This window comes from Xiphophorus maculatus, chromosome 11 (genome assembly GCF_002775205.1).
Source record: "Xiphophorus maculatus strain JP 163 A chromosome 11, X_maculatus-5.0-male, whole genome shotgun sequence".
NCBI classification, from domain to species: domain Eukaryota; kingdom Metazoa; phylum Chordata; class Actinopteri; order Cyprinodontiformes; family Poeciliidae; genus Xiphophorus; species Xiphophorus maculatus.
The window spans coordinates 28186156-28207836 of NC_036453.1; the positions used below are offsets into that span (position 1 = coordinate 28186156).

Sequence of the window (21681 nt, forward strand, 5' to 3'; positions counted from 1 at the left end):
ACACTGAAGCGTCTCTTTTGTATTTAGAGCTGAAGTGAAGGAGATCTGCGTTTCTGCCTGATAAAATTTATCCAATGCTCAGTTGTGACGGATTTAAATTATAGAACACACACACACACTAAAAAAAATTCTCAATTTCTTTAATAAATGAGGACAAGATCTAGAGAATTTACATATTACACAATTGTAAACTAAGCATGTCTGAAAACAAATTGTTTGCTCACTTGTTTTTAATCCAGAAATCTACAAAAGTTTCAGAGTGGTGAAGCCCTGTCGGCTGAGCGCCGATCTGGGTTTGGTCGGCCTTTGTTGAAATGCTACAGGGTTGTTGAATTTTTTTGGTGGCGTTGCTGAAATGAAATGTAACGGATTATTATGACTACTGTCTGCTTCCTGCAGAAAGCTGAAGTAGATATTGGTAGATTTTGCTGCAGTTGCAAATGAACATTTCTCTGCAGGCTCCGTGAATGAGCCTTTTGTGTGATAAATCTAAAGGATACCTCAGCAGCACTCTATGCATCTTTATAGTACATTTTGAACTATGTACTTATTTGACAATGAATTGTTGCATTTAGTATTTTATGTTTGTTTAGTTTCTGTGCATTTCTAAAATCTTGAATTAGCTCTTTTATTTTTTACAAATTATTTTCAAACTATTTTTTATTTCCTATTTCTGCACGCAACAGATAAAACTGCAGTTTCTCACTTGCAAAAACATTTGGTAAACGTCACCATTTCTAGGCTTGTTTATTCCTTTGCTCTTTTATTTTAACCTCACCTCTGAGAAACTTCTCAATCATCCTCACTTTGCGTGAATGCAATGAGAAAGTGAAGTGGTTTTGGTCAGCTGCTGAACTTTAGTGCAGTGATTTATGTGCTTCACCTTGTTGGCTCATTGGCTGTTGACCTCTCTCTCTCTCTCTCTCTCTCTCTCTCATCTCGTTGAAGAAATCAGACCCCGTCTCTGTCTGATTCATCCTCTACCTCCCTCGCGCCCCTCTTGTCATTAGACATGGCAGCAACATGGGAATTAAATGTCTTGACTTGCAATTGTGAGCATATTTCTTTTGTGGAAGGTGCTGTCAAGCTGTAATTTCAACTAATTGTGCCTTTGTTTTTAATTTGCCTTATTTAAATGATGCAGGGGATTTTTTTTTTGTGTGTGTGTATGCTGGATCTCAGTCAACAGCACTGTGTCTTTTATAGACACAGACACAATGTCTGCTGCAGAATCTAGTTCTCTATTTTGAGCATGTAGGTCACAGCAGCAGAACAGTAGGCCGTCATCATGAGGATTTGTGAAGTTTGCTGTCAAAAAGTTGCACTTTTAATAGAGATGGCTCCTCTTTCTGCTCCAACTGTGCCTGCTAAAAACCACAAACTGCTTACTCAGCACTGAGACAAAGAAATACTATATTCTCTCAGTTAGGGATGGGTGATGCAGACTTAAAAGTTTACCAGCGTGTTTTGTGGTATTGTAATATGAATAAAAATGACGATTAAAAATCCCTTTTAGACTTTTTTTGTGATGGATTATGTCAAAATCCACAAACATAAATTTTGCTTTAAAAAAACAAACAGAATAGTAAATAAAAATCTGAACAGATTATTGAATAGTGCTTCAGGACACAAGATACACGAAGTACTGAAATTTTCTGCAGTACTTTTTTTCGCTGCACTAGTAGAACAGTGACAAAAAAAAAGTAATATTAACGTTATTCATATATAAGCACTATCAAAATTCTCACTCAGAATAATAATTAAAAAATCATTATAACCAGTACAATAAATGCCTTTCCCTACTCTGAGTCACATTCCTCACTCAGAATCTGTGCATATCAATTGGAAAAAGTTGAATCTAGAACTTTGGTTTTATTTAATTTTCTAAATAAAATTGTTGTCCAATCTGAAAGGAGCAAACATGTTTTTCAACTCTTGAGAAACTATATGTGTGCATACAGAAGATCGCAGCAGCTTTTTGTCCTTCACACCAAGCGTAGACTTGTCAGATAACCCCTCTGACCCCCACAGCCAGTTTTAGCCTTTGCCTCATGCCTCGTCTGGTTATAAATTAGCCCAGTTGTTGTGTGCAAGCAGTAAAAAGGAAAAGCTCACTTAGCAGCAGTGATTTATTAGTTGTCGGGCTGCTGCTGACATCTGAATGACACAGGTGGCATTGAGGATGAAAACAGAAACTCAGAAGCGGGCAGGATCGGAAGGCTTCAGGAAATAGGAAGTGGTTTTCCCTTACTGCATCTCAACCAGCAGAGAAACAGTAGTTACGCTTCACTGTTTTCTGCTCCGGAGCTTTTCTTCCTTTCACTGAGCATGTTGGAGTGATGATTTTTGTTCAAACTATACCTCTTATTACTTCAATACATTCATACAAGTTGTGCCAGTTGTTAACCTTTTCCACTTGTAGATTGTAAAAGCGTCATCTTCCTGTATCGTGTTCTGTATTATTCTATATACTGTATGCTGAAAGTCTTTTAAAAATCAATGGGTTATCCATCACTGTAAATCTAGTTGTGCATACTTCCATTACAACCATAATGCAACTAAGATAACATTGTTAGGATGTTTGTATGAGAGTCCCAATCTGGGTATTGTCTTACTCGAGCGCTGATCATATTACAAGAGTGCATGTAAATGAAATAAGTGGGCCTCTCTAGCCTCTCCTGTCCCCTTCACAACCATCTGTAATACACTTAAAGCACAACCTGTTTTTAGTGTTGATTACCACAAAGTTCAAACAACAACAGTTTGATGTGTAATTTTGATAATATTTCTGCTTTAAATAGTTGGGAGATCATGCTGGGAGGCTAGCCTAATTTTGAATTTCACACTGTTGAAGAGAGCGGCCAAGTTCACTCAGTTTGAGCCAAGAAAACCGCTGAGCATGTAGCCCTAATAATGCTAACCCCAGTCACTGGCTCGGTTTTAATTATGTTGTCAAGAGACTGAGGAGGAGGAGGGACATTTGATCATTTTTCATTCTGCTGATATTTAAAGTAAAATAACCTAAATCCTCTTTGAGTGTGTTGAGGTGGAGATTTTCAACACACCTAAAATCTTAAGGTGTTATTATTATATCATTACAGATGGAAAGATGGCTGCTCATTAAAAGGTCCATGTGACAAGACAAGCCATGAATCATAAAGTAATACAAATAAATGCGGGGCGTTTGTTTCTTTTTCCAGCCCTAACTACTAATTTTAAAATGTTCTAGTCGTCTATCTGTAATATTTGTAAGAGTCCTAAAGATTGAGCAAAGTTAGTTAGATAAGAGATTTGTGTTAGGGAATAAGTCCAAACAGTAAACTGTGTTTCATATACGCAGGTTTATCTACAAGAATCGTCCAACACTCCATTATTTCTTTTAGGAAAGTCTGTAAGTCTTTGGTTTCTTTTTCTTTAAAGTTTGTCCCAGGTAAGTTGGGTTGTGGATTGTTATAAAAGACTGAGTAATGTCAGGAAGTTATATAGAGAAGCGGAAAAAGTCAACAAACTACTCTGATAAAGGAATCTGGAAGTTTAAATCGTATTTAAAAAAATGAAAACTTTAATGTCTTATGTGTCCAACACTGGCATTAAAATGATTAGAAGCTGGAGTCTAAATAGTGCTCTGGGTACTTCGTGTCTTTAACAACTTTCATTAAACTGACCAGTAGGCATTGGGCCACATGTAAGAAGAATGCAATAAATTCAACTTGATATTTCAAACAAAAATGTAAATTTGATTGTTTACATTTAAAACACAAAAGCAACATTTACAACTTTTGGTAAAATAATTTAGCATGGGGTATTGTGGTCCAATATTTATTTAGTTATTTAGACTTTGTGACATAGTCTCACAAAAATCTAGAATGATACCTAATGAGTACCCAAACTTATTGCACTAATTATTAATCCTTTTTGTTATTCTGGACATTTTGGACTCAAGATCTAATAGTAGCTTTTATTCTTTAGGCTAATCTGCTGGGGTTACCCATCAGCTGTAATAATAGACATGCTGCTTGTAGCTTGCTAACTTTAGTCCTAGACAGTGTTAACCATGATAAGTGGAATAGTTGGTACTGCTTTAGTTTCTGTACTATCCATGTTTTTTAAATTTATTTTTTGCCACTGTAGTTTAACTTTGTTTTCATAGTTTAGTTTTAGTTTTGAATATCATCCTTCATATTCTCACTCCACCTTATGAGGGTTTAGTAATTATGATTTCTCCAGCATACTGATTTAGCTTTCAGCTGATTTGCATATTTCGAGGTCTATGACATCTACTCCTAATTCGTGTAAACTTTATTTGAATCTGACCATTGGATGCTACAAACATCTGCCCTAAGTGATCAAAACACCCTAGGAAGTTTGAGGTAGTTGTTTTGGGTCCAAAGAAGGGGTTGCAAGATCTTCCTATGTTTTCTGCAAAGCCCATGTCCCTAACTTTACTGACTACAATTATAGCATCGGAAAATATGCCGCGTGTTGATGCATTTACAGTTTGATGTATTAATAAAACAAAAGATTTAGCAGTAATTGATCTGCTGATAAATTCTTAGAGCTAATCAGGGTAAAATGGGATGCTGTAATGTGGCCAGATGTTATCCCATTCCTAGTGAAATGACGAGACAAAGAGGTCGCTGCACCATTTCAGGGCCTCTCTCAGTGAAACTCCAAGATACGTTCTTACATGTTTTGTTTCGAAATCTATCTTCTTGGAGCAAGTCATGAATCATGAATACTGTTTAACTTTCACTCTTTTGGTGAAAACAAAAGTAAGAACTCGATACTCTGCTGGTTTGTCTTCAGCACTTAACTAATGACAGATGATAATGATCATAGATCGGTTGTTATTTAATTTTTAATGATGTTAGGCCAAGTCTTCGGCATTCCTCTGAATATCTATTATCTACTACTGCGTCTTGAATTGGTTCCAATTAATCATAATAAGCCTATTTTCTTAATCTTAAGGCAACATTCAAAAGGATATTGCAAAGTAGGGATGGTTGACAGGGTAAAATGATCTTATACAAATTTTCTTGCAGTAGAAATAACAATTTGCTTGTGTAGTTATTAAAGATAAAATACACAAATTCTTCATTTCTATTAATCATGAAGATTTTCTGCTTACAGCTAATAAAAAAATGGCATTTAAAGTTAGAATATTACATTGGATGAATAAAATACTGTTTATGCAAAAAGAAATGTGGGCTTAATAATAAAAAGTATGTTGATACTTGCTTAAAGGTTGTCCTTTTAAAAAGTTACTTTTAATCTGAAAAATGAGATTCATCTGGACGAATATTGTAATTTATTGAATATGACATGTTCCAAAGTCGTCATGTTGTCCGCCACCAGAACTGCTGCCTGTTTTCACCTGTTTTAACCTTTTGCCATTTTCCTGCAGTTTTGGCCCCTATTTCCATAATTTAGGAAAATGATCAATCACAAAAAAAATAAACTGATATATAGCATCAATGCCATGCTTAGAAATCATTTGTTTATGGGGACAAAATTGAAAAAGGTTGGGACAAAACGGGGTTAGGAATTGGTGAAGGGGCAAATTGACCCAGAGCCTTTTATTTGCACACACACAAATCCACAAATGGGATCGAATGCGAGCAGAAAAAGCCCCAAGTGGGTTGATGATGATGATGATGTCAGGATTTTAAATGAGGCTGTGTGACCCATCACCAGAGATCCATTTCTTATGATGCACACAGAAGCATAGAACAAGAGATTTAAAAAAGGTTTGTTTCTGTTCTTGTTTTCAATTAAAATCCCGTGATTATATTCTTTTCTGTGGACAGCATTTTGTTAAACTGATAAAGTTACTAAAAGATTGGAAACAGATGAGCAGTATTAACGTTTCAGTCTTTGGTCTCTAAATAATTGAGAAAAGGGTTCAGCTTTACATCCCTAAGGTGGAGCAGGAAAATGAAACAACTGGACCAGTTAGACCTTAATTAGCTCTAGCTACGATTCCATCCAATTGTGAATTTTGAGCAAACTTTTAAAATATTACACAAAAGGAAAATGCAAATTAGGCATAATTTCATCAGATGTTGACGTTAAATAAACATAATAAACAACACAATCTAGCACGGACCACACATCTCAGAAAAATAGAAAGTCCTTCCTCCTGAGCTGGAGGTTTGCATTTTGACCCACCAGAGGATGGGAGCGTTCGTTACCTCAGAACGTTTTGGCAGAAGGTGTTTCTGTTGCCCTCTTAGCACATTAACTCTTTTTGTTGTTGTTGTTGTTGGAAAAGCCTAACACCACCCCAAGCCAACATTTTGCAAAATTTTGCCGTTTCTGTCAATCTTTGTTTGATGCAATCCTTCAAAATGCGCATAAAAAAACGTTGCTGGAAACGCGGCTTATGTGGAGTTAAGAGTTTTCTGCAGTTGTCTCTTACCGAATCTACTTGTTCTAATACAGCAGCTGTAACTGAGGTCACTGCAAGGTGCTTGGAACAAACTTGCCTTCTGAATGTTGGGTCATTTGACAGATTTCATTTCAAATAGTGCTGACATTGTTTATTTTCAGAACAATCCAATAAGTGTTTTATTCTGAGGGATTTATCTCATTTTGTGTTTGAGCAATCTCAGAGATGTTTGTTTTGGACAGCTGCCTGCTACTTGGGTCAAGAGATCATGATCAATTTGTCTGCTTCTCTTTGAGCAAACAGGAGTTTGTCCTCCTGTTTTGCAAACCAACGGGTTGCAGGACTTCTTTGTGAACCCGTGTGTGTTGTTGTGTGTGTGTGTGAGTCCGTCCCACGTGATTCCCTTTGTATCGTTTTAAACAGCTCTGCCTTTTGTGGACACACAAACTGTGTGCTGGGGGGAGAGAGTGAAGGGTACAGCTCTGAGCATGCAGGGAAATGGCGTCCATACATTTAGCGTTTCCGTTCTGAGGGTGGTGTGGCGTGATGCAGCTTGGCTGTTATTGGGGGGGGTAGGGTGGTGGATAATGCAGACACAATGGTCTAAGTCAAACATTAGGAGTGAGACAAAGGACACTCCACTCAGGTCACTGGGGGGCAACTCTTCCCATTATCTGAGGGAAGTGATCTTAACTGGGGGAGTTTTTAAACCCCTCAGCAAATTAGTGGCTGCTGGTGTGTGCTTGGGTCATGATCAAAGCCCCGACAGTGCATCTGTTTACAGAGGATCCCCGCAAAGCTCAGGACAGCAGCCACCAAACGTGGGGCTGGGCTAACAGCAAGCATGCTATCATGACTGTGTTATCGTTGTCACAGCGGTGGTGTTTACTCATGGGAAGCACAGGATACATTCTTTCTTATCTGCACTAAAGGCTCCGCTACAAGTTAAATTCACCACATACATCCACTTGGGTTTTCAGAGGAGTTAAGACTTCGTTTTATAGGAATCAACTCCATTATTATGATGCGTTTTTTAAAATAGCCAATAAAATAACATCTCACTGACATCTGAGAATGTAAATTTTTAAATAATAGGGCCGCAACTAACAATTATTTTTATAATCGATTGTTCTGATTGAAAAAAAGCCAGATTCTGCACATTTTTAATTTAATCACTTAAGCCTTCTTAATACAATTTTAGAAATACATTAAAAAATGCAAATAAACAAATAATGAAATTCCTTTTTAAATAAAGAAATAAACATCTTATTGCCTAAAATGCAATAACAACATTCCTTTTAGTGATTGTTTGATTGTTTAATTCTTTTAGCAAAGGATGCATTTTAGCTAAAAAAATACTTTGACTTAATACCAATAGAGCTAAGGCTGATCTGATAACAAATTAATAATTTGATAGCAAAAGGTGCTTAATAGGAGATGTATATTTTTATAGGATTTGAACCGTTTGAAGCTAAAACTAGGCCACTTGAGTTTCAGGAAGCTAATTTTATTTTAAATATAAATGTACAATTTTGCTTCTAAGTGTGTTTTTCAACAAATAAAGCTTTTAGAGTCTGTATACACCATTTAATGATTAATTGATAACTTACCTAGTTGACAATTATTCCAATAATTGATTCATCCCTAAAAAATTGTAAGTCATGTAATGTTGGTTGGTACATAAATTACATCAAATTTGGTAATTTTTTTTAGCTGAAACGTATGATGTCTTAAATCGCCCGACTCATTAACATTCCCAACTTATTTGATTGTTTTCAGCTAAACCGCCTGCAAAGTAGGAGCATAAAACTCCAACAATACCCAGTCTTGTTAATAATCTCATTACAATTCAATTTTAATAAATTCTGTTCATTTTTATAGCTCCTATTCACAACAAAACATTAATGGAGATGTATTGATGACAGATATTCAATTTGAGTTCCAGCTCAAGATTTACAGTATTTCAGCTCAGTCTGAATATTATTCAACCCAGAGCTTTTATCTATAGAAAATGCAAAATGTGCTATTTATTTTAATAAAATCTATTGTATACAATAGCGAATAAATTGAGATCTCTGTTTTGAGTGTGTTGTTGCCAGGAGAGACCCAGAGATCACTTTGAACAGGAAGGCTGACCTTCTCTGGCTGAAGCAGTTGGGATTAAATCATAATTTGGTTTTACTCAATATCTAAAAATGTTTACTTTAAGGTGATAAAGGGAAAACACTTTAATACTCTCTGACATTTGTTAGACAGTGCAGTTTTTTTTATTTTCTTAAACAGCACTCGCTTATTTAATTAAATCAGTTAACTAAATTCATTAATCGAAATGGTTTTCTTGTCATATATTTAATGTCAACAAACTTTCTGATTAAAGGACTGCTGTTTTCAGCCACTCTGGCTCCTGACTCTCAGGTGTAGGTCAGGTCTGAGTGTTTTTTATGAGCCAAACAGCTTGTCAGGTTGTAACCATGTTTATTACTTTAAAACAAGGTGTCAATTATGTGGTAATTACATGCTCTTAAAGCAGCTACTTAACTGCTCGACGTCGGGAACATTTATGTTTTTGTCTCCCGGAAAGCGGTTTCTGCATTTTTGAAGGTTAAATCTTCAAAAAATAAATGAACACCTAAAAGATTAACTAAAAGCGAAAGAGAATCAAACTGAAATGTGTTTCAAAAATCTTTCAAATGACTGACGTGAACATCATCGCTCGCATGTCCCTGTCCCACGGTGTGCGTCATTTTTCAGATGAAACCCTATGCGTGTTTGTGTGACTGAAGGGCCATTATGGGACAAGCTTTTAAGGGAGAACTGGGAAGTGGAAACCTAATACTGGCTGACTGCTGCTCTTGTGTACATGATCCCCACAGCTGCTGTAGTGAGAAGAGGAACGAAGGAGAGTAAAAAGGAAGAAAAAGAGAGGAGGGGGCAGAGGAGAGCACGGTGCGCTCAGTAATTAGTTGTCTGGTTTTGTATTGACCAGTCTGGTGCTTAGGCCTTGGGGACTGTTAAATTTGCCATTGAAACTGAAAGGATTATGCACCCAAAAGAAATTAAACGGGAGCAATGAATAGATTGTGGGCCACATGGTGAACCGCTGATTTTTTTTCTCATCTCCTTCAACCCTCAGCCTTCATTTTCTTCCTAAATCCTATAGGTTTGTGTCAGAAGCTCCTGTTTTTCCTGTTCTAGGTGACAGATTTATACTAGGATGATGACCCCTCTTTTAAGGAACAATCAACCCACTTGTTCCATCTTTGCCAACTTTCTAAAATGGAGTCAAAACCCTCAATTTCTGTTTCATGTTAGCTGTAATGCAATGGGTGTGATTTTATGAAAGTGTAATAAAATATGCACAAACGATGACGAGCAGGAATTGATGTGCTCTGCCTGAAAGGGATTTATGTCTCTGTGTACTCCCACCGGGGCTTGTTGTCTTTATTTCCGTAGGTGCGCTCTACGGAAATAAAGAGCACACCTGCGCTGGGGCCATATTGTTCTTTAGATCAACGTCCAGTGTAAGCAAACAGTCAGCTGTCTCTCTCTAACACCAAATTAATGTCAGTAGAATGCAGCTGTGCTGTGGATGGAAAATTAAAGTTCTTTCCGGACATAACCGTATCACAGTCTCCTTGATATGACCTGCGGCATGTGTTTTGGGAGGCCTTCATAAGGGCCGGTAGTGAACGTTAGACTGAGTCTGCATCACTCATTGAACCTGCTGCATGGAGAGCCTCGAGCGTATTTTGGAGATGTTGCAGAAGTGATGTCACGTTTTCTCTGTTTGGATAGCTGGCAGAGGCGAGCGAGCCACTCAGGATAGTCACACACTGTGACTTAAAGTGAAAATAAAAGAAAAAGTCTAAAATTTCTTGAATTCCTCTTGCCACCAGTCCCTGGTATCAAGGTCAGCCAAGGTTTTCAGCGTTACGGTTGGAAAATCGATACTACAGTTTAAGATCTTTCACTGAGATGCAAGAAAAAGTGAAACACTTCATGTGTTCCCATTGACCATATAATTGAGCAATTTGACATTTCGAGAATAAATTTGGCTAACGGAAACACTGCAATTTCCAAAAAAAGAGACGTTTTTCAGCAAACAGTTTTGTCGCTAGGATGAGGTGGTTTTTTTCAGCCATATTGAAATTAGTTAAGTTTGCAAAACTGTAATGGAAACACTTTTTTTGCATCACATAATCAACATCTGGAAGTTGCCACTGGTGCAAACCACAAAAAAAAGAAGAATCTGACAAGTAGTTCATGGACTCGTATTGCTGTGTGATATCGGCCACCTGCCTGAAAGAAGGCGCCTACACTTTTCTTTTTCATGCGAGAGAAACACATTTGTGTGTTTGGAAATATTTCCAGTCAAACTGAAGGACCTCCACAGCAGGCATCTCCAACCCAAGTTCTCAAGATCAACTGTCCTGCACACATAAATCAAATGATTGAACTACGTCTTCACTATTCCATCAGGTTTGACAAAGGCCTGGTAATTAGACATTCATTTGATTCGGCTGTGTTGGATCTAAAACCTGGTGGACAGTAGTTTTCGAGGACTGGGTTTGGAAACTCCTCCTCTAAAGTGAAGTTCCTAATGTCCAGACAGTCGTGCTATCCACCAGAATCGGTAGCAAACCAAATCCAGCCTTCTCCAAAGTAGTTCCAACCGGCCTTTAGGGTTCTGTTTCTTTGTATCTTTTTAGTCTTTTTGGTTTTTACATTCGAATTCTGATTGAACTTAATGACAAATAGTACTCTGTAATGACAGAGAGTTATATAGCATGGATAAAACAAGTGTACTTATTGAGAAAGTTGACTATGACTCGTATTTCTACATAATTGGTACTAGCTAGAAAGATTCTCAATGTTTAATTGGTTATCCCAGCCCAGTAATATTTTTGATGTTACATCCAAAAAGACATTTTTATTCAAACATTACAAAACATTTTGGTTTGATATGAGTTTTTCATCTGCACCAAAATGGTCACATCACACTATACACCTGTAATAGATAAACGTTAGCATGCACATGCATGTGCGACAATTTTGAGGTAAGTGCTAGTATACCTAAGTAAATGCCATTTTTATATATCTCTGATAGTTTTTTGATAAGTATTATTTTAAATATTTTGTTTTGCTGGCTATAATCAAAGGTTCTAATAAGTATAGATTTTGTAATTATAAGGCAAAGATTGGATCTCAGGGAATGCTAAATAACTCATTCTTTTTGCTGTGTTTCTGTGTTATCAAGCAAATTAGCTCCACTGTTATTTTTACACCTAGCTACATTTTAAATTGATTGATTTCTGGTGTATTTCTTCTCTGTCTTGTACAGATCATTTGTATCTGTACAAGGGGTCGCTCCTCAGAATGCAGTGATCCTCATCTGCAGCTATAAACCTGGCTGTCTGAGAGTTACCCCCGTTTGGGGGTCTGTGTGTGTCCCCTCCCCTCATCACTCCCCGTAATAGATGGTCCCCTTGCTCTCGGTTTGAGCCCATCTTTAAACAGCCAAAGGCCACGGAGGTTTGTCTGTGAGCCAAGCGATGGACCGCAACAATAGGCGCGCTCCAGGTCGTCCGTTTGCGTACGGAGGCCCACGGCCGACCCGAATCCCGGGCACAAACACGTGACGGCGCTTTGTCGACACGGCTCCCTCCGGCCCGACCGCGCCAGGTAGCAGGCTGGATACAGGACGTCCAGGGTATGCAGATCTCCACTATTTGTTTTGGTTTTTAATCTGCGTGTGTTTCAGTCCACCGCCGCCTCACCAACATGGCTTCATGCTTCACGGGCTGCTTGATGCCGGCGTCTCTACATCACGTTCATTCTGGGTTTCGTGCTTCCTGCTGTTTGTCTTTGAGGACAGACTCTTTGTCTGGCACAAGCCTTTATACCGGCTGGCTGGGATGCAGCCTGTTCCTGTGTGCGTGCCCATTCACAGCGACGCGTCTCACTATATCCCAATGTGTTTGTATTGTGACCCTGAGCCCGCTAGGCTGACAGCGTCGACTTTGAATAATTTATGATGCAAAACAAAGATTAATTTTATGTGTAAAATCTGTTTTTCCTCCTTTCTCATCATTATATTTAACATGCCAATGTATTTATTTGCCATGGGAATAGATGCAGATTCCTTCTGGCAAATGCTTATTTTCTCAGCCGTCTGTGGCTCAGGGATGAGGATCTTGCTTCTTTTTTTTTTACTTCAGCATATCTACATTCATATGGAAATGAGGGGCAGAAGAATCCCACATCAACTTGATCTGTCCATGAATAGCTGCCAGTGTTTGGACTGACCCCGAGCTGACTCGAACGCACCGGCCAGCCTCCTCCATCTGACCACAGAGCCCAGGGCACCACCGCAACACACCAATATATCCTCACATGTGGACACCAGAGATAAACACGGAGACGCTCATAATCCTCCTCACCGCAGTCTGTTGGTCCTGAGCTCTCAGGAATATTTTCTACCACTGCAAGCATCTGTTACACACACAAACTGCAGCGCTGAATCCCTGCCAGACGGCAGCGTTGCATTGTATTTTTTCCCTCCTTATTTTGAAAACCCTTTTTTTCTTATTCCTTTAAGATTAAGTTAACAGACCTAAAAGTCTAATGTCAAATTTTTTTTAAGTTAGTTAAAAGATATTTAAATTTATCTTCATCTTACAGATTTCGAAATGTCTTTTCATCTTGAATTTGCAAAATTTTTAAAAAGGAAATCTGTTAAGATAATAAAAAAAAAGGATTTAAAAATTTTTTTATATTGAAAAATGTTTCCCCATTTTCATTTTTTTTCTGTGAGAAGCTAAAACATCCAAAAGCAGCGTCTCGGCTCTGCGACGTCACTGATTCACTCCTCCGATTGGATTAGGATTATCTGCATTCACCGCGCTGTCCGTAAATTAATATCGTATTTGAGGAGCCGCGCTTCTAATAAATTTTGAGCGTGTTTCCTTCTCAGGGTTCCTCCGACACAATGGGCCTCACAGACCGAACCGCTGCTTTTGGATCTAACAGCGGGCGTCCATCAAACGTGATTTGTCTCGGTGGATGTGCCGGGTTTTTTTTTTTTCTTTTCTTTTTTTTGTCCTCCAGGATTAGAGGCCCAGACCAAACTCCAGTCTGAGCTCCTCTTGTCTTTTACTCACACACAAAAAGTTTCTGTTTGATTTAGTTTTTAATTAACTAATCATCTCATTGGCAACCATGCACTGAGAAACACGAGATATTTTTATTACATCTGCATTTTAACTTAAAGTTAAATATATTATTTATATGTTATTTCATGGCATTAAAATATTTTGAAATAGTACTTTGCATTGGTCAGATATTTCCCTCTTGACTAATTTCTAATCTAATCTAGACATTTTCATTTTTGGAATAAAATACATAACATCAATTATTTTATTAAATAAAAATGTGTACAGTCCACATGGCTGATTTGTTTATAGTCAGAAAATGGTAGGAATTTTTGATTTTGAGGCGTTTGATGAAAAGGAAAAGAAACTTATTTTCAGTACTTGACCTGAAGCTGATTAAGAGAAATTTGGTTGGCTTTGATCTTGAAATTTCTTTTAGTTTATTTAATCACTTCACAGTTTAAAATAAACATGTCATATGTTGACATAAACAAACGTTTTGAACATAGAGTAAAAGAAAAGAAATCTTAGTCTGCCCCCTCTCTCAAAAGTCAATTCAATATACCATAAACAACTACACATCAATCAATCAGTCAATCAATCAATCATCCATGTAGACACATGTTTAAGCACAAAACAGGCAAAATATATATACATAAAGATAACTAAGTACATTTTTTGTGTTGTCTTCCACAAATATTGCATTTCTTACATAAACAAATAAATACGTACAAAAAAATCATTTGTAAAATTTACAATTCAAGCTAAAGCAATTGAGATTTTTTAAATTTACTTAGAAGTTATTTAGCCAGGATGTAATGGTAGACTAAGTAAATCATGCTTCAGCTCAACTTCTAAACCAATGTTGGGCTATAAAAAGAGCAATATGCAGGAGGAGGGCCTCGACGTGTGTGTGTAGGGGTGTGTGCGTGTGTGTTCTGTTTTGTCTCTCCATTTGGACTCATTGAAGACACAAAGACTTAGAGCAGCAGACGACTGGCTTGTTAACACACAGGCAGCGGTGAATTAGTGTGTGTCGCTGGCAGTGAAGGGGGACACTCCTCTAGTGTTATGACGGGAGCCTTTCACCGGCGTTACACTCCACTCCAGCACCCACAAGTGTCCGAGCTCTGAATGGGGAGGATTTGTTGCTCCGCACTTAATTAAACAGCACTTTAAACTGCAGTTATGCTGAAGAGGCCTTTTTGTTCCTAGCCCACCTTTACGTTTCTGCTTTAAAAAAACAAAAAAAGGACAGAGACCCGGCCACCGCCACAGCGGGTCCTGGAGCCTTTCATGCTTCCGATCACAGCGTCAGACCGGCTTGTGATCTGCAGAGATAAGGACTGAATTTGTCCTCATCCTGTCGTTGAGACTTTTGATGTAAAATGATTTTGTAGACTTGTTCATCATTAAAACTAATTTATTTAATACCTTTTTCGAATTAAAGAAGAGTAAATGGAAGGTTTTGATTGAAATGTGAGAATTATTCCGTCAAGGCCAAATGCAGTGAAAGGAATATAGTGGCTGACTACTCAAGGTTTTAGGAAATGATGGTGAACTCTTCTCTTTGTGCAGCAGCCTGTGGGCTTGACCCAAGAGGTGGGGGTCGAGGGAGACAGGCCCCTGTGGCCCTCACAAGAACAACAGATCAGGAGCAATGGTGTCTGAGTCAGTTCAAGTCCAGATTTGCGTTTTCTCTTTAATAGGAATTAAAGATATCTTCCTAATCCACAGGGGATTCTCTGCAGCTTCCAGATCATTTTTTTTTTTACCATTTTAATTTGAAACTTGTAAAAACTGTGTTTTCTTTTCTTTTTTTTTTTTTTAATTATTACTGTCAAAAGGCCTAATGTCTGCTGGGGCCTTTCGCCCTTACAGCCATAAAAAAATTCCATTAGTTTCGCGTTCAGTGCAGCTTTCCTCTCCCCTCATCCTCTCAATGATATTTTGAATTTCTGGCAGCTATAACTCGAAGACGAACGAACGCTTTTTGTCCTCTTGCTCTGCCCGCAATCACAGCCTGCTGGCAGCCCTGTCTCCTTTCAGAAAGCACAGACAGGATCGGTTCAGACGCTGTGTAAAAAAAGAATGAGAACCAGCGGCAGTGCTGGAGCTTCTCATCCGTTCGAAACTCCTTTGTATTCGCTTTGCTTTGCTGCCTCGCCGCTGACGCAGGCGAGGAGACGTGGTGCCGCAGCCCTCGGCATCTAGCTGCCGCCGTTTCCAGGCGTGATGATGGCAACATCTGCCAGGGCTGCTGTTCGCTTCTCTGTGCGGTGCAGAGACACTGAGCTGTGCAAACAAACCCAGCGCTGTTGGGTAAACTCTCGCTCTGCTGGCCTTTTAGTTGCTTCCAGTTTAGCAAAAATGTGTGAAGTTTTACTGGCAGAGTCACTGTTCAGCTGTACTCAGGGTTGGTTTGATATCTGAGCGTAACACATTTTAAAAACCATCCCCTGTTTTTCTTTGTGTGACATTTTAAAATTGGAAACAAATCTCAAAACAGTTTAAAAATTTCAATGAAATTCTCCATTCAGTAAAATATCCTACATAAAATAATTTGATAAATGTAAATGTAATCATAGAAAGGAAGTTTTTTTAGGGAAATCCTCACACCTCCTGCCTTCAACCACACACACACACCTACACACACACACACACACACACTTCTGATTTCTGCCATTATTGCTTCCCAGATGAGTAAGCTGTTTTTTTTAACATACATGTCTAAGTATGTCAGGTAAAGGTATATTACTATGCTTGTCTCTCTATTTTTATATTTACCAATGAGGTCATTAATAATAACAATAACAAATGTGTTTATTTAAATATCGAGGCAGTAAACTACCATGTCTTTTTTTTTCTTGTATAAGTGTCCAATCATTTAGCACCATTTTTGGTAGTTTAAGCTAAAATGAATTCATGAACGGGAAATTAAATCTGTCTGGTTTACTTGAACTGTAAGAATTCAGATACTGAAATATTGAATCGAATTATCTGCTGTAAATTTGTAGTGACATGTTACATTTTAGGCTCACCTTAACTGAAGAATGACTCCAAATGATTTTCTGCATCAAATATGATCACAAAAGCCTTTTTTTTTTTAAACCAGTTCCAGACCCCCTGCTGATGGCTGGTAGTTTTGTTATGTCTGGAAGTGGTTATTAGTGGCAGTAATATTTTTGGGCAGACCTCTTATCCGTGATGGGAACTGCCCTGATTGTTGTATGAACACAATACCCTGTCGTTCTTACTCCACTGGTTCCTTTCGCTTTCCTTCCTCTGCCTTTGAATTTGCTCATTTTCTGCCCCGGTTTGTCACCCCGTACCCCCACCCGCCTCAATGCCTCCCCACCTTCTCCCCCTTTGGTTCGGCCCCATCCAATAGCAACCTGTCACATGAAGCATGGCGGCTGCAGCCAGGCCTCCTTACAGCTTTCTACATTTCATGCTGAATCACATGCCTGAAACTTTTCACCGCTTTTTGTGCTCATCAACATGTTAAGCATTTAAGTAAAATACAAAATAAGATTGTATTTATTTATCATAGTGCCAAATCCAAGGTTCTGAAATAAAACCTGTTATTAATTTACTTGAATATTTCTTCAGTAATTTTAATGCTATAAGAAAAAGAAGACTGGAAGGAGAATAGTTACTAAACTGTAAATTTATAAATATCACATATTTTATTTAAATAAATCAAAGAACAAACTTTTATCCTATCAGGCTGGACAATATTGATATGTTGACACCTTTAATCAAATCTTTGTGTAGCCTTAGCTAATGATTAAACATGCTATTACTTTCTTAAACTATGATAGTATTGATTTTTATATGCTTGTTTTTTTTCTTTGGAATTGCCAATTTTTATTAATTTGCAGTTTATGTATGAAACACTCTAATGAACAATAATCTTTATTTAATCAGATAAAAACCTAATTCAGAGTTAGAATCTCATTTTTCTTTATCTGAGTAAAATAAAAACATGGATTTTATTATTTTGGATTCAAAGCTAATTCATAATTATTACAATAACACAGCAGTTTAAAAAAATTCTAGCAGAGCAGTTTACTGTAATGTATTTTGTCATAGACATATTTCCTACAGATTTTAGTTAATTTCAAATTTGAGGTATTTAGATGAAGTAATTTTGCTTTTAGTTTACAAATTTTAAAGACAAATTCATTTTTCCCAGCTCTTAATTGCTTGTTTTGTTTCACTTAAGCTCTTTTTTAAACAATCTAAACTTTAAGTGAGTCTATAAATAAAATCTTACATGCACTAATGTATTTCAAGACATGCTCACGAGTCTAGAGAGATAAAATGAGCCGTTTCCTGCATCGTTTACCCCGTCACGTTGGGATCAAACCTAGAAAGAATTATTAGACAGGAAGTTTTAGTTTTAATTAAAAACGACTCTTAGAAGCAGTGTGAAAAGAAATTGTAGCTCTGGGGGGCCCCCAGACACGGACCCGAGAGGGGGGTGAAATAAAAAAATGCTGGCTAAGCTATCCGTTTCACACGCGCAGGGACAGAAGGTTCGATATTCATGCGATCGATGAATGAAAAGGCACAATGGCAAAATCGGACGGGCTCCTTTTCAAAACCACGTCTCCAATGTCCCCCCTCCACCCCCTTTTCCACCACCACTCCAACCCCTTCGCCACCACCCCTCCAGAGTCTGCAGTCGCTGGGCGGCTGGTGTGGCAGGCAGAGAGAGATAGGGAGAGAGAGGAGAGCAAGGGTTACATCAAGGCTGCTCCCTGGACCGTGCAAACAAGTCTAGACCGGTGACCTGTTCAATGGCTCCTTTTGAGGAGCGGGGCAAGTTCGGTCAGAGCGAGGAGAAAGGCAGGCGCAGCTTCTTTTCACCGCCCGAGCAGCTCACAGCCCGCCATCGACAGGAGGTAAGGAGGGCCGGGAGGGCAGGCATCTGCTTCCATGGTTACGGGCCGGGTATGGGGACCCCACTATTGAGGAAGCTCCGTTCTCATGCTCCCACAGAGGCAATGTCACGCTTTTTAAAATTGCGCCAGGCTGGGCAGAGTACCACGTCCACTGGCGGTGTGGTCGCTCCTTTTTAGACCGAGGGGGGAAATAAAAAGAAAGCATGTCAGCTTTTAGGAGGGATGTGTGTGTGTGTGCGTGTGTGTGTGTTTGGGGGAGGCAGCATGTGCTGGGGAAAGAAAGGAAGAAAGAAATACGTCACATGGTCAACCCAAATCTGAACTCGACTAACTGCAGCTACTTTAAAGCATTTTTATTATTACTTTATTTCTTCTCTGCTTCGGTTTTTAAGGATTCAGCATGAATGATTTATTCCTGAAGGGAGCAAAGGTCAAGTTTTATGTAGTGAACTCCTTTGTTTAGAGGTTGATGTGTTGTTGATGAAGACTCTGTCCAGGCAGCCTAAAAGCTGTAAAACAGCAACAAAGTGCCAGGATGTTACTTTTTTTGCAGCGTATATTCACGCTTAGTGGCTTTTTGTTCCCATAACAGGCTGGATCGGGTTGCGGGTCGGTGAAATGTGACAAGTCGTGTCTGCCCGCCTGTTTGTTTGTTGATTTGTTTGTGTTTGGGCACAAGCTGTGCATGTGTGAGGCGCCCGCGCGGGTCAGCTCGAACGGGGGACGGCTCGGGCTTTTTCTACACGAAGGCGGGGTGTGCTGGAACGTTGAGTTTGGTGGCACAGCTGACGCTTTTACCCCCAAACACACTCCACACAGAGCGGACAGATGGCCGGCCCTCAGGAAGGGCTCGGGGCGTTTGGATTTGCTCGGAGACCGTGGGAACGTCTTTGGCTGACTTCACCTGCTCAGGGGAGCCTGTGTGACTGGATTAAACTGCAGTGAAAGAAGTGAGAAATTACAGCGAATAAAAGCAGCGGTGTCAAGGCTTTGAAGAGGGTCCCAGCATTCTTCTCTGATAGTTCAAGAGAGGAGAAAAAAATGGAATGAGACCTGTATTTTTTTTCTTTTTCTTTAAAGACCAATAAACATCACTCGTTTGTGTGCGTGTGTGTATGCGTGAGTGAGTGGAAAAAGGAGACAGGGTGGATGGGTTCATTCTGGCTTTTGGAGATTTCTTTGTCGTCTTAATTGGTACCATTTTGTTGAGACATTAGACAAGATGTTTGGCCGTCTCTGCTTTTGATTATCTCTGTCTCAGAAACACTGCCATGTGCGTGCTCTGATTTATTCCTATTAGAGAAGAATAGGGCCGTTTGTCAGGCTTTCATCTGATCGATGCCAAGATGCATGCACACTTTACCTTCACACTAGTAAGAAACAAAGTGCTGTGCATTTGATGGGTCATTAATTATGCATTTCAAGTGAGATGAATCACCTGAGCTGAAGTGTTGTCTTTAGCTCTTTTCAGTTTGAGTGCAGTTGGAATCCACAAGGACGCCACTTGAAAGTGTTCCTACAGGTGTGAAACTAATACTTTGGTCCCAACCAGTTAGAAAACTATAAAAATAATACTTAAGCTTGGACTATAATCACTATATGCAGAGAGATTCCACACTGTGGTCTAAAGATCCCTAAATATTATTACTGTTGGCTTTATTAATCCATTTCTATAAACCTGAATTGTGACATGTTGTTTTAATCTAAAAGTACTCCAACAATACAAATGAAACATTTGGGTTTAAACTTCTAGAAACATTATCCAATCACTCCTTCCACGTGAATTGTGGAGAAAAAGTTCTAAGATGAACCAGTTCAGTTAGAATCAGAATCGGCTACTTTTCCTTTGATCATTTCTGATTTGATCAGTGATTAGTAGGTTATATGCTAAAAAATCTGTTATTTTTCTTTTCATTTAATAAATTAAAACTTAGAATATCCATAATCTCCAATAACAAACCTCCACTATCAGCGTGTACCTTCATGCGCTTTTGGGATTAAATGAAATGGCTGCTAAAAATATCATGTGATTCCTTTAGTTTCTGTTGGATTTAAATCTGTTTTTAAACAAACTGCAGCTGAAAACAGTGTTAGAAACTACAAAAATACAAAATCTCACCAAGTATTTTTGTCTGGTTTCTAGAGCAAATATCTCAGTAAACTTCAAATAAGACAAAGCTAACAAGTAATTTTCCAGGAGCTTGTTTTAAGTCAACTTCTTAATATTGATTAAAAATTACTTTGTCCACTGGCAGATTATGTCACTGATAATGTGAAAAATATCTTGAAACACTTGAAATAATCAGTGGAACAAGTTTCTATATGTTGCTAAAATGTTAGTGGAAAGTTAGTTTGGTCTTATTTCAAGTGTACTACAATATTTAAACTAGAAACTGTATATAAAAATACTTAGTAAGATTTAGTATTTTTGCAGTGAACTGGCAGCTCAGATCTCGGACAAAATTGGAAATTGGTAACGGCCAGAATATCCTGATCTAAAAATTCCCCACAAGCATTCTTTATTTTTATGATTTTCAGCTTACAGCTAATGAAAACTTAACATTTAAGATTATAATACTGCATCAGGATAATAATAAAAAAAATCAAAAGTTTGTATTTTAATAAAATAATGTGGGCTTAACACCTGCTTAAAGGTTGTTATTTTCAAAAGCTGCTTTTAATCTGACAGACTGCAACTTTGTGCAACAGGAAATCAAAGCATGGTATTAAAGTCATTTCTGGTGCCTCTAAATGTTGATATTTTTTAAACCACTTGTATTCGTGCTTGCTGTTATTCTGAGCGCCTCAGTGAAATGCTCTGTTGCAGTTTGACAGCAAAAAGCACAAGAGTTCAATTTGGATTCTCAAGTGCTCTTCATGCAGGGGTTGTGTGTGTCTGTGTATATAGTAGGGTGCAGGACTAATCAAATCTAGTTTTGTCCTTAGATCTCTAAAGAGTTTTGGAACAGGAATATTAGATGACTGCACCAAAATAAAAAGCCTTAAAAGTGAGCCTGCGAATTTAAATAACATAAACTTTCCTCGTTGTTTTCCTCATATCGTTGTTGCGGCTTCGTTTCCTCTGATTCTTTACTTTCAAGCTTTTCTCTGTGTCTCGGAAACATGTCACTTGAATACTGGCAGAGTACGAGAACCCATTTGCTGTCCGACTAGCAGAACTGTTTAGCAGTGATGGAGCCACTCTCTGAAAGCGGACGGACACTAATTGGGT

At 38.4% G+C, this 21681-nt stretch overlaps 1 long non-coding RNA gene across 1 annotated transcript in view; it reads left to right on the plus strand.

Annotated features, from left to right (window-relative positions):
- The window catches only part of LOC111610100, a 53364-nt gene that overhangs the window by 741 nt on the left and 30942 nt on the right, over positions 1-21681 (plus strand). The window lies entirely within an intron of this gene.